The following is a 13494-nucleotide window of genomic DNA, read 5'->3' as shown; positions in this document are numbered from 1 at the left end:
ACTACCAGGTGAATACACCAATGCAATGACTGGTTTATTTTCTTATTAGTGGTTATTGTGTATTTCCCCAAAAATATATCATTCTCCTCTTCCTAATTCAGCTTATATAATGCAGTACATTGGCACCTATGTTAAATGGTTACTAATATCTTTCTTCTTTTCATTTTCAGCCTGGAGAGGAGTGGTACACCTCCAACTGTGAGCTGAAGTGCAGGTGCAATCCTCCCTCTGTCAGCTGCAGTGATGGAGGGTGTCCCCATTCACAGGAGTGTAGCGTCCAGGAAGGACTTCTGGGCTGCTACAAGCTGACTCACTAGCTTAGGACCTCAACGTTCTTTTGTACTCAACACAAAACATCAGAAAATAAAAGTCTTGAATCCAAAAGTTCTTTGTTTGCCTGTTTACTTATGAATTTCAAATCATAAAGTATACAATATAAAGACTTAGGATCTTTACTTTTCTTACAGATTAACTGTGTAGTTCTGTGTAGTTGTTCTGTATTAATAGTAGCCTCTGTAGGTCAAAAGACTGTGTGTCTCCAAAGTCCAGTGGTTTCTGCCTTCTTTGTGGGGTTTTAGTTATTTTATAGTAAATCTAACAGCCAATCAAATTATTATTAATTATATAATTATTATTATTATTAATTATTCTAGATCACTTGGCAACTGTACATTCCAATTTCTACATTACATTTGCAACACAGGTTTTCTCAGGTCTTACTAAATAAACTCAAAATATTATTGCATCCACATATCCTGGCCCCGAATTGACTAGGCCTTAGCATGTCAATTATCAACTTAGACTTAAACTGGAGCCATTTACACTCCTAAGTTCTAACGTTGCATAAATATTAACTGCAAACACACAGTGGAGAGTTGATTTGGTTTATACCAGACAATTTAAGTAGGCCTAACTAGGCTATTTGATCGATCATAGGCATGATGATTCATCCATGGCTTCATAAAATATCAACATCCCATGTTGCTTTTTTTCTACCATTGGCCCAAGTAGTGATTATTCTACCTTTGGCCCAAGTAGTGTGAAATAAATCTAAAAAAATAAATAAATAGAATGTGGCAGATTGGTTTACACCTCCACAATCGTTTCTGTGCCATTTCCTCTGTGCGCGATTGGTGGAGCTACCAGCACCCTAATTGCAGGGCGGACTCTTATTTGGATATTTAGCTTAGCGGATATCACCGGGAGGTACTTTCTCCTGTCTTTGTTTTGCTTCCGGGGTGCCCTTCGTTACTCGGTGGTGTGTGGTGGCAAGTTGGCAAGTGTAGCCACTTCTCCGACGAGTGTGTTTCTACTAAGTCAGCTTGAGTGGTTCATATTCACTGTAGGGATGGGCAGAACGAGGCTTTGTGAAACAACGAAACGTTCGAACATAGACTGTAAAAAATATGGACAAAGCGTCTGTGACGTCACCCATAGATTTTCTGAAGAACGGTTATGAAGCCGTTTATGGGGGGTATGGGCGGCGCCATCTTGGAAAACCTTGGGAAATCCTAACCCCGCCTACCTCCTAGCCAATCCATATATGGGTAAAAGGGCGGGGCTTTGTATGAGACTGAGCAAGCCGGTGAACCCGCCTCGTCGTATGGCAAGCCGTTCAAGACAAAACGTCTGTCAAAATAACGCCTCCACTTCTTCAGGAGTAAAAAATAGACGTCTGAGCGTCAGACGTCATATTTTTACGTGTGCCACGCGCAAAAACTTTGCGTCTGACGTCAGAAGTAAAAAAATGACGACTGGATGATTTGCTGCAATTGACCGATCCCAAGCCCCTCCTCCCATTGTCAGTCCCATAGTTACTGTTGCTAAGTCGGACAAGTTTGCAGGAAAGTGTGCGAGAACGCGTGTTCAACATGGGGACGCAGCACCCTCATTTAGCCAGTGCAACAGTATGCTGGATTTCTGGGCGTCAAGTAATATTGATATATTCAAAAAACAGAGGTCAGAAAAGCCTTCAGTATGCAGATGGACACATTCACAATGTCCGCTGTTATCAACGAGGTGGAACACCACAAATTGAGGACAAACCGTGTCGTGGATCTTAATGGGATGCATGTTAACTGGGGATAAACAATTAGCACGTTATCACGAGCAGGTAGTTTACCGTATTTGCTGCAGATGTGACTCTGATTCAATAAACAGGTCTGTGCAAAAATATGGTGTCGACGTGTCCATAACAAAATCTAACCATATTTCGAGGATTAATAGAAGACGGGACCAAGTGCTGCAGATCCAAGTTCCCACGCAACTTAATTAGGAGAGTGACTGTTAAGCAGCTCATGTTGGGGTGGAGAGCTTCTCTTCAGTAGGCCGATAGCCTACTTATTATTTTGAATGGCTGCTTTAGAAGGAAGAGTTCAAATAAACATGATACAAGTGTATTGAAAAGAAACCACTCCGAGTTCAAACCCATATCACGCATGTTTGCAGACGTGATTTGTCTTGCACTAGACTTCATCAGTGCCCGCTTATGCTATAATTAATTTAAACATAGGCAATGTAGTAGCCTAGGTCTAATATTGGCGATTTCGAGACTGCATAGCCTATATAGCAAGGCATAGTTTTGAATTTGCACGATTCGATCTTTAGAAGACATTAGCTATCTCGTTTAGCCATGCAGTAGGCTATTAGGCTATTGCGTTTGTTGAAAAAATGATCATTAGCTTATTTCTGTGAACAGTCTTCTATCCCAAGTTAAACATGCAAGGTAGCAAAGCTGAAAGTAGGCTTATTCTTGTTGTGTGTAAGGCGATACGTGATTGAAGGTGTAGCCTTTTGCGCATCTTTCGTATGAATGTGCAAGTTCAGTTCCTGCAAGGTAGGTATAATTTTTTGCGTAGGCTTATGTTGTCGTTTCATCAGTGGAAACCGGATTTAGTTATGTTTTTGTGTGTAGTTATGAACACAAATAAAGGCAACATTTTCAGATTTCTTTACTGAAAAGTAGCTATCCAAAGTTATGCAAAGTTAGGCCTATGCTATGTGTGTTAACGTTTCACACGGTCAGGATATCGGATGTCACTTCCAATTCTAAGTATCCCAGGCTTATCTTTGAACCTTTTTGAGCTCTTTAGTTATTTAGTTACTTAGGCTACTCGCAAAAGAAGCATTATAGCATTCGCATAACCGGCGTATTGTCATACAGAATGGACACTAGAAAATTCAAAATTGACCGAGGTCCTCCGAAGTCCTCATTGTGACATATTAAAAGGGGGCGTGGCTTGGGATCGGTCAATTGAGTGTCCCAGTGACGCCACTTCCATTTGCCCACTGATAGATCAGTGCATTTGCCTCCATGGGACCTATCTTTCAAAAAATTTTGAACGCCAGTCTATGGCGAAAAAGAAATTATTTTCTGGTCCCGGTTGACTTGTGCCTTGAATTACCCATATGATGTTGGTCAATTTTAAAGACAATTTTTCATGTAAAGACATTTGCAGTTTGTTTCGTAACTATTGAATTACAACATTGTGAAAGATCGTAATTCCAACGACTACAAACCCATCAGTCGCGCTAGTGACGTTAGCTCATTCACAGCCACACTAGATTGTACAAGCATACCAGCAACAGGTCTTAATTTGGCTTTCCTTGCCGATGAAAATACCATGAGTCAGAGGATTAAACACATCAGGTAAGTTGTATTCGTCCATAGACTGTACATTAGATACTGTTAAGTGACATAGCAGGCAGCAAGATGCAACCGTTAACTAGCATAAAAGCTAATCTTATCGTTAATTACGTTGGTGACGTACATCGTTCGAGACGAGAGATGTAGCTTAGTCCACTGAGCGGATTCGCACAAAACCAACATAACTTTTGAAGTCTATCGAACAACAGTACTTTCTTGACGTGAAAAATTATCTTTTAAATTCACACACATCATATGTGAAATTCGTGGCACAATTCAAACTGGACCAAAAAATAATTGTTATCTCTCCATTAACTCCCGTTCATATTTTTTTGAAAGATAGGTCCCTTGTAGCGGAAGTAAAACGAAAGTCACTGGGACACTCTATGCCAAAGCCTATGTGCCAGAGTAGACACAGCATTGGCTGCTGGAATGGAAACGGGAAATGCAGCCGCTATAGTTGCAGCAGAAGAAACAAATGCCAGAGCAATGTGCAGCATATTCCTGCTCAAATCGGCGGACCATCGCAAACAGGGCTCGGGGGATTACTTTCCACAAGTAAGATTTAACATCGTACTGGTTGTATTTTGTGAATGCAATATTACCAGAGAGTTGAAAAGGAGCAAGGATCTTTGTTATTACTGTATGTAAATTGTAGCCAGCTAGCTAGGCTACTTGCTAGGTGTTCACCCGGCTATGAACTGAGACTTGATAAGTCATATTCCATAACACTGACTTACATTACAACTGACACAAGAATGCTATTGTAGAAATGAATCAAATATTACTAGTATAACATTGGCCGGCGAATTTTACACAAGTGGTACAGACTGTAGCTTATTATTGGGCAGTTGCTACTTGTAGATTAGCTAGTAATAAGTGTGTTGGAGGTAGCTTCACTATTTCCTGAATAAAGTAACTTTTCACAAGTAATTCACCCTAACAAAAATAAGATGCATCTCAAATCCCTCTTCATTCATTTATTTATTTTATATCCCCCCAGAACTGCCTTGCTCAAGGACTACCACAAATTAACTGAACGGTCTCCTCACACCCCTGGAACTGAGGAAGGTGAAGCTCTACATTGCAGTACTGCAGGGCATCTGCTACACTGTGACTGAATATTTGATTTATGAGCTCCACCTTCATCACCTTTTTGGTATGGCAACTGCTCTGCCCATGACCGGAAAGCACTTCAGAGGGTGTGAAAACTGCGCAACGCATCACCGGTTCCTCACTCCCCTCTATCGAGGCCATCCAGGGCAAGCGCAGCATCATCAAAGACTGTTCTCACCCCAACCACAGACTGTTCACCCCACTCTCCTCAGGGAGGCGTTACAGGTCTCTCCGCACCCGAACCAGCAGGTTCAGAGGAAGCTTCTTTCCTGCGGCTGTCACCCTACTAAACTCTAGCTCTGCATTCCGGTGACATCCAACGAACTTAAGCCCCGATCACCCCCCGCCCCCGCCTGATGCCTCCTTGTCTGTGCTTGTTGAGGTGTCCACGACCATGGTGACTCAAGGCTGCCATGGTCGTATAGTCGTATATACTATACGACCATGGCAGCCTTGACAGGGACAAGGAGACGGACATCCCCCACCCCCTCACAACTGCACTACCCTATCCCATCCATAGTGTCTATTTATTTACAAATGTACTGTACATACTGTAATTTCACTTATCCATAGCCATATTCTACTGCTCTTCATCCTGCACATACACTTATTCTTAATACCATCATAATGTTACTGCACTACAATGGTACTGTTACCACACTCCACATAGCTGTACATACTGTACATATCTGTTTATATTGTTCATACTAAATATCCATATTTATTTAGTTTTTCTCTTATATATTCTGTTAATACACTGCATATATCTATATTTTTCTTACTACTACTATAATGGTACTGCCACTACATTGCACATATCTGTACATGTTCATATTACATAGCCATATTTATTCTGCTCTTCTAAGGTTATTGCACTGCACATACTTATATTTAATTTATACTACTCTAAACCACCTTCTGAAAACAACTGTACACTACTGTCTACACTGCACTATATATTTTGTCTGTCTATGCACCAACTACTTTGTATCACATTGCACTTTTCTGCTTTTTTGCACTTCTGGTTAGACACAAATTGCATTTCGTTGTCTCTGTACTTGGACAATGACAATAAAGTTGAATCTAATGTACTTTAATCACCTGCATTCGCCACTCTGTGTCCCATTTTCCCATTGTCTGGATGACTCAGTCCTCTTTTATGGAGTTTACCCAGTTTCATTATGTACTGCCACCTACTGTCTGTAGCACTTTTGTTCTCAGTCTAAGTGTATCTAAGCAATTTTAGCAAGGTGGACTGGGAACATACAAAATGACATGCACCAGTTGTGTATGTACTGTCACCAGCATGACAGTAACCTCAGACTCACTGAGCCTGTGAAGACACTCCCAGATTCTTTACTGATTGCATTGAACGGGGCTAATCTCAGCCGTTTTTAAAATGTTTCTTAATTCCTCCTTATTTGATCTCTTAATTGGGGCTGGAACCTTTCTGTGAACGGTGAATAACACATGCTGTTTTTTTTGTCTTGTATTAATGAACTGTTAAACCAATGTATTATTTTAATGATCAAAAACAAACCTACAAACTTGCACTTTTCAATGTTTATGGAACTTTTTTAACAGATATTGAACCCAGTTACACCATTTCCTTTACTTATGCCAAACCAATGTTTGTTTATCAAACTTCATTTTTGATGGCACTGAACTTAAATATGAAAACACTTGAAAATGTTTATGGAATTTTTCTGTCAACTGTGAACTACATTTAACTCATTACAACTTGTATCAAACCAGTTTTTTTCTATGCTGTCAAACATTATGGATTATGTTCCCAGTTTTGATCTTGGATGTCATCACTTTATATGATATACAGTATTACTATGCCACTATGAATATTAAAATACACACAACCATGTTTCCTGTACCAGCTCTTCTACTCTGAGTCAATTTACTCAGGTTTGTCACTCAACGACGTAGCCTACTTGGAATAGCCTACCCCTCAGGTGTCTGAATGGCTGATCTCACACACAGCACACAGACTGAAGGGTTGCCGGTTCAATCCCCGATCAGTAGGAAAAATGTGGCCAGGGGAAGTGGTTGAGCACTGCTCTTCCATGGCCACATCCACGGCTGAAGTGCCCTTGAGCAAGGCACCTAACCCCTGTGGTTGGGGTGAGAACAGTCTTTGATGATGCTGCACGCCTTACACAAGCATCGCTTACCCTGGATGGCCTCGGTGGAGGGGAGTGAGGAACCGGTGATGCGTTGCGCAGTTTTCACACCCTCTGCAGTGCTTTCCGGTCATGGGCAGAGCAGTTGCCATACCAAAAAGGTGATGAAGGTGGAGCTCATAAATCAAATATTCAGTCACAGTGTAGTGCAATGTAGAGCTGCACCTTCCTCAGTTCCAGGGGTGTGAGGAGACCGTTCAGCTCATTTGTGGTAGTCCTTGAGCAAGGGATTTGAGATGCATTTTATTTTTGTTAGGGTGAATTACATGTGAATAATACAGTGTTGGGCAAGCTACTTGGAAATTGTAGTGAGCTAAACTATCAGTTACTCTGCCATGAATAAAACTTCACTACACAAATCTACCACCCCAGTCAAATATAGCAAGCTTAGTAACACAAACACAGCAGTAGGCTAGTTCACTACATAGGAAGCTACTTTAAATTGTGCTAATTTCACATGACAAGAAAAGTGTAGCTTGTTTGGCCAAGCTACTTCATATAAAGAAGTTAAGCTATTGAAAAGTTACTTTATTCAGGAAATAGTGAAGCTACCACCAACACACTTATTACTAGCTAATCTACAAGTAGCAACTGCCCAATAATAGGCTACAGTCTGTGCCACTTGTGTAAAATTCGCCGGCCAATGTTATACTAGTAATATTTGATTCATTTCTACAATAGCATTCTTGTGTCAGTTGTAATGTAAGTCAGTGTTATGGAATATGACTTATCAAGTCTCAGTTCATAGCCGGGTGAACACCTAGCAAGTAGCCTAGCTAGCTGGCTACGATTTGCACAGTAATAACAAAGATCCTTGCTCCTTTTCAACTCTCTGGTAATATTGCATTCACAAAATACAACAAATAGTACGATAATGTTAAATCTTACTTGTGAAAAGTAATCCCCCGAGCCCTGTTTGCGATGGTCCGCCGATTTGAGCAGGAATATGCTGCACATTGCTCTGGCATTTGTTTCTTCTGCTGCAACCAGGGGGTCAGGATTTGAAGGGTTAGCTTTAGCCACTTAGCATGGCATTTGGCCGCCGACATTTTTGAAAACATGGCGTTACATGGTTGCAACTTCCGGCACCAGTTTTTACATGCTGATTGGTAGATGACAGCTCATGCACGAGTTTAGTGTTGGGCACGAGCGTCTTCGCGCGTCCATGTTGGTTTGCATTTCTGGAAGAAGACAAATAAAACAACTAACTACTTGGATTAAGCTACTGATACTTGACTTAATGCCTACATGGTTTAGGTTGTATTACCGGACTTTGTGGTAAATAAAAGAAAAATGTTAATGTTGTCATATTAGGCTATTATTTGCCGTATATGCGGGGTGCCAAGTAATTACCTTAAAGGAACACGCAACCCAAAATCAGTAGTGATATATGTTCTTACCGTAACTTTCACGAGTTGAGTCGTACCTCTCCCGCATCGGTAGGTGCACTCAAACGCTCTGTCGCGCGGCGCGAATGTGTTAGCATGTTGCTATGCTAGCGGGCTCTGCCGTGGCCGTAGAGAGAGGCACATAGCAGTATTCAAACACCTCCACGTTTTACCTACTTAAATACAGTTGAACGAGTAGTTGATGAAAAATGTTAGGGCACACAACATGAAACGTGACGATTTTCCAAGCGAATAAACAGGAGAACTACAATGTGTGGCGCAATAGCACTTGGGAGTACTTCGACCTAGCGTGGTAATATTATTAACACCTAATTGTAGATCCTATCCACCACAGAGTTTAGAATCCATGCTGGATCGACCCTCAGCCTCTCCCTCCCCTCTGAGCGAGAGAGGCACACACACTAGAGATGCGCTGATGGGCTATTATTTCAACCATAACTGCATAGCAAAACTTATCATCCATCAGCCATCCATCAGCACCAAAGTTTGTTGACCAATTTTCAAAACTGCACCCGCCCACCATCCGCTGGTTGTTTTAATGTACACTGTAAAAAGTTTAACGTAAAATTTACAGCAAATTGCTGGCAGCAAATAACCAGCAAGTTGCTGTATTTCACTCTACAGTACACCTACTGTATATGAAATCACAGTACCTATGCCTGATACTGTAAATGCAAACTACAGTAGTACTACCAGTGCTGTAATGTATACAGCATTGAATTGTCTACCGTATTTTTAATCACAGTACTTATGGATCATACTGTTATTAAGTACAGTAGTAATACCAGTGCTGTAATATTATATACAGTAATTTTGGGAAATTCATATCCTGCTTTATCTACAGCCAGGATAAATTTGGCTAGGCCTAGGTATGGTTTAGGCTACACAAACTTGCATAAATAACCATTGACAACTTGTTAACTTGTGACGTACACATTTTTATCAACTACTCGTGCAAGTGTATTTAAGTAGGGAAAACGTGGAGGTGTTTGAATACTGCTATGTTCCTCTCTCTACGGCCACGGCAGAGCCCGCTAGCATAGCAACATGCTAACACATTCGAGCCGCGCGACAGAGCGTTTGAGTGCACCTACCGGCGCGGGAGAGGTATGACTCAACTCGTGAAAGTTAAGGTACCCAGACAGCAAAATATATTTGGTCCAGATCTTCATTAGCATTTGGCGCAGATCCTCTAAACGGACCTGCCCCGGGGTCATTTCTTCCAACGGGCCAATACCGGAACAGGTTGGAATTACGGATCAGAGACAGATTTGGGCCAGAACTGGCCCAGTAGGCCTACAGTTAATATTGCCATGGCATTTGGTGCGGATCTGGCCCAGGCTCATATTCTACATCTGGGGCTCATCTGGCCCTGGTCTGTGATTCATATTTAAGCTATCAGACGATTAAGACCCACACAATTTGTAATTTTCAAAATAGTTTTTTATTTTAAAAAGGCAAAAAAGAACACTGTGTCCGCTAGCCTAAGATTAGGCCTAGGCCTACAACATAACACAAACCAATATGTGAAATATAAGGCTTATGTTGATAAACAAACTCCGCTAAACACACTGAAAGAAAATGTCATGTTAACATAGGTTGCATCTAACCGGCTGATGTCCCGATGATTACGACTGCGCTCAGCTGTGTCGGAGGAAGATTACTGGCAGTCTGGGGAGCACTGAAAGCACAGAACAGTTGGGCGATCCTGCAGATCAGCAGGTCGGTGGACTTTGACAGCGACAGTTTGTTGTTTCGTGAGAGTTCTTCGACGTTAACGTTAGCTAGGCTACTCAATCCAGACTGCAGGACAAATCATCATTTTGGTTGAGATTAGGGTTGCCAACCGTTCCGTATAATACGGATTCGTCCCGTATCCGAAGCTTGAAAGAGGTGTTCCGTATTGAACCCTTACGGAACGCACTTTATTCCGTATTTATGAGAAACTGCTCACTGCGCACACACACTACCATGAAAAACACACACAAAAAAAACTAAAAACCTCTACCATAAACGACACTTTACTGTTTCTCAAAGCAGCAGTGGCCAGCGGGTCCCTGTTGGTCTGTGTCAAGATCACTCGCACGTCGCACCCAAAGGTTCTAGAATGCCGCTGTTCCGCATTGTAATAGGTTGTTTCATGAATTGTTTATCATGTATCGTGGCAACGCTGTCAAAAACAGGCGCGACATTTACGAGAAAAAGTTAACAATGGCCACGTCCAAAACTCCGGTAACCTCAATTTCGGCATGGCCTGTGCTCAGTTTCACAGTGCCGTAATTCCTGACAAGCAACTACTGGCCGCTGCCAGGGAGCAAAATAAATATAAATGGAAGAAATAAATAAATGCCGCTGTATTTTGATTAGAAGCTAAAGCAGATTTTTCATACTGGTTAATATCGCAAGATTAGATGCTAAAGCAGATTTTTCATACTGGTTCAGATTTTTCATACTGGTTCAATATCGCAATTTTGGAAGATTATTATTAACGTTTTTTCTGTGCATTTTTCTATGGACTCTTCTGCTTGGTTGGCAAGTGCTGCTTGGTCCAAAATGCACCAGAATGCAGGAAATCACATCCACAATCCAAATTTTTCTGGGGGGGGGGGACCCCCAGACTGACGACCACCCACTCCCCGCCCGGGATGTTCCTTATTTTATTTTCTCATAGTTGGCAACCCTAGTTGAGATTGAAATCTCAATGATAAATAGACATTGAATCAGCATTACAATCCTGACAAAACCCCGACAGTGCATGAGCATAGATAGAGAGACATCGAAACAACATTGGTTTATAGTTTATATTGCCATAATCGATAGAGCATCGATACATAGTTCACTAAAAGATATTGAAAAGTCATGGATGTATGGTTTACTGGGAAATTTTGACGTGGTGATTGAAAAGTAGTGGATTTTTAGTTAACCGCGCGACGACGTTTGAACTGTCCGGCGGGAGATCATTTTGAGCAACAGTCAACCGTGTTCAGCTCTCTGTCAAGTTCGCCGCTCCACCTTAATGGTAAGCAAGCATTTATTTATCTAACGATAATTTTTCAAGGTGAAATTGTACTACATTAAATTCGGGCATGTTTACAGTCTATGTACATCGTAGCCTACTGTCTAACTTATAAACTCATTCATGCTTGAGTCAACTTAGGCTTCTACCTACGTTATCGTTGCTGTTGTCAAATTAATGTTTTACGTTACGTTATGGCAGTTCATCATAATGTTATGTTAACGTTACTCCCAGTCTGATTTATAATTAGGCCTTCCTTAACGTTAGTTGTCAGTAAGTTAGCGTTTATTATATTCATATGATTTACATAAAATGTTTGTTGAGTTTACTGTCAAAATGATAGGCTGAAGATGATGTGCTGCTGGCTAACGTGAACGCTTAGCAGCTACTGTTACCAGCTAGCCTAAGTTGACTCTAGCATGAATGAGTTTGTAAGTTAGACAGTAGGCTACGATGTACATAGACTGAATATGATTATTCTAAAGTTTCACTTGTAAGTAGCCTTCAGTTGAACATATTTATCTAACACTGTCTATCTTTCTTCTGTTTATGTTAGGTGCCGCTTCACTCTACTGGATGGTGGAGGATCTGACTGCAACCGTAGGCCTACTGAATGGAGGCAGCCCAGCTAACACACGACCAAATGGCAACGTTGCCTATAAGTTGCCATTTGGTCATGGCGACATTACTTTCTGGCAACGTTGCCTGCAGGAAGTTGCCATTAAGTAAACAAATTACGTTGCCACAACGTAGTGGCTTGGTAATTTTGATAACGTTGCCTCTTGGTACTGTGAGTGACGTTGCCACAACGTTGCCTACAGGAAGTTGCCATTAAGTAAACAAATTACGTTGCCGCAACGTAGTGGCTTGGTAATTTTGCTAACTTTGCCACTTGGTAACGCAAGTAATGTTGCGGCGACGAAGTGTTGTGGTCATTTACTTACCGTGATACGTCAAAGTTCAGAATTACACCATACGAGTATTAAAGGTTGTTTCCATGTCCAGCACAAAGATTAGGTTTGAATGCTATGCTGGATATGACAATTTCTAGTTTAGAATTTGTATTTCCATTTTATAGTGAAAATAAAGGGCTCACCTTCAGACAGCAAAGCAAAACCCATAGGCTAACATGCTATAAAATAACAGATTTTTTTCTAAGTCAACTATCTTTGAGCCGGAAAAATTAACCACTGGTTTGTATTGTTTATTCACTACCTAGGGATGACTCAATTCCCACAGAAACTATTTGTGCTTAACTAGGATTAATCCAGAACTACATAACAATTCTCAGTTCCACAAACTCTGACCCAGTTGAAAAAATAGCAATGACATATATTCAGATACTGAATTGATGAAGCATTTATTTTAAATGCATATACAGGGACCACATAAATAAATCACAACGACAATTATTTCTATTAAAACAACATTTGAAGTCAAATTCATGCGTTTCACAGATTGAAGTGATGTAGGTCAGCTCTTTGCCTCTGATGAAAATTTAGGCAAATTGGCAAAGTTTTGTAAAAGCACTCAGTATTACAATGTAACAACTATATGTAGGTACCCACAAATACATTATGCAAGTACAATGATAGTACCTGATAGTACATGTTGTTACACAGGTTGTACCACTGTACCTAATTAGGTAAGTACACTGTAACAGCGACACATTAAAATAAAGTGTTACCTTTTTCCCTAACAGGAATCTTGATTGTACTTTGTTTCAGTCACCTCAAAACAGTCATTAGGGCCCGAGCACCGAAGGGCGCAAGGCCCTATTGTTTTTGTAAGGATTATTATTATTTATTATTAGGGCCCGAGCACCGAAGGGCGCAAGGCCCTATTGTTTTTGTAAGGATTATTATTAGGGCCCGAGCACGCACCGAAGGGCGCAAGGCCCTATTGTTTTTGTAAGGATTATTATTAGGGCCCGAGCACCGAAGGGCGCAAGGCCCTATTGTTTTTGTAAGGATTATTATTATTAGGGCCCGAGCACCGACCCGGCCTTGCGCACCGAGAGGTGCGAAGCCCTATTGTTTTTGAAAGGATTATTAGGGCCCGAGCACCGAAGGGCGCAAGGCCCTATTGTTTTTGTAAGGATTATTATTATTAGGG

General features: G+C 41.2%; 1 protein-coding gene across 1 annotated transcript in view; it reads right to left on the bottom strand.

The window, feature by feature from the left end:
• The window catches only part of LOC143139528 (IgGFc-binding protein-like), a 252923-nt gene that overhangs the window by 125890 nt on the left and 113539 nt on the right, over positions 1–13494 (bottom strand). The window lies entirely within an intron of this gene.

Source organism: Alosa pseudoharengus, unplaced genomic scaffold (genome assembly GCF_046254945.1).
Source record: "Alosa pseudoharengus isolate Yale_2024_CS ecotype anadromous, Long Island Sound unplaced genomic scaffold, YU_APseudo_1.1 YU_APseudo_1.1_scf_22, whole genome shotgun sequence".
In the NCBI taxonomy this organism is placed as follows: Eukaryota; Metazoa; Chordata; class Actinopteri; order Clupeiformes; family Clupeidae; genus Alosa; species Alosa pseudoharengus.
This window is presented reverse-complemented; position numbering and strand designations above follow the sequence as displayed.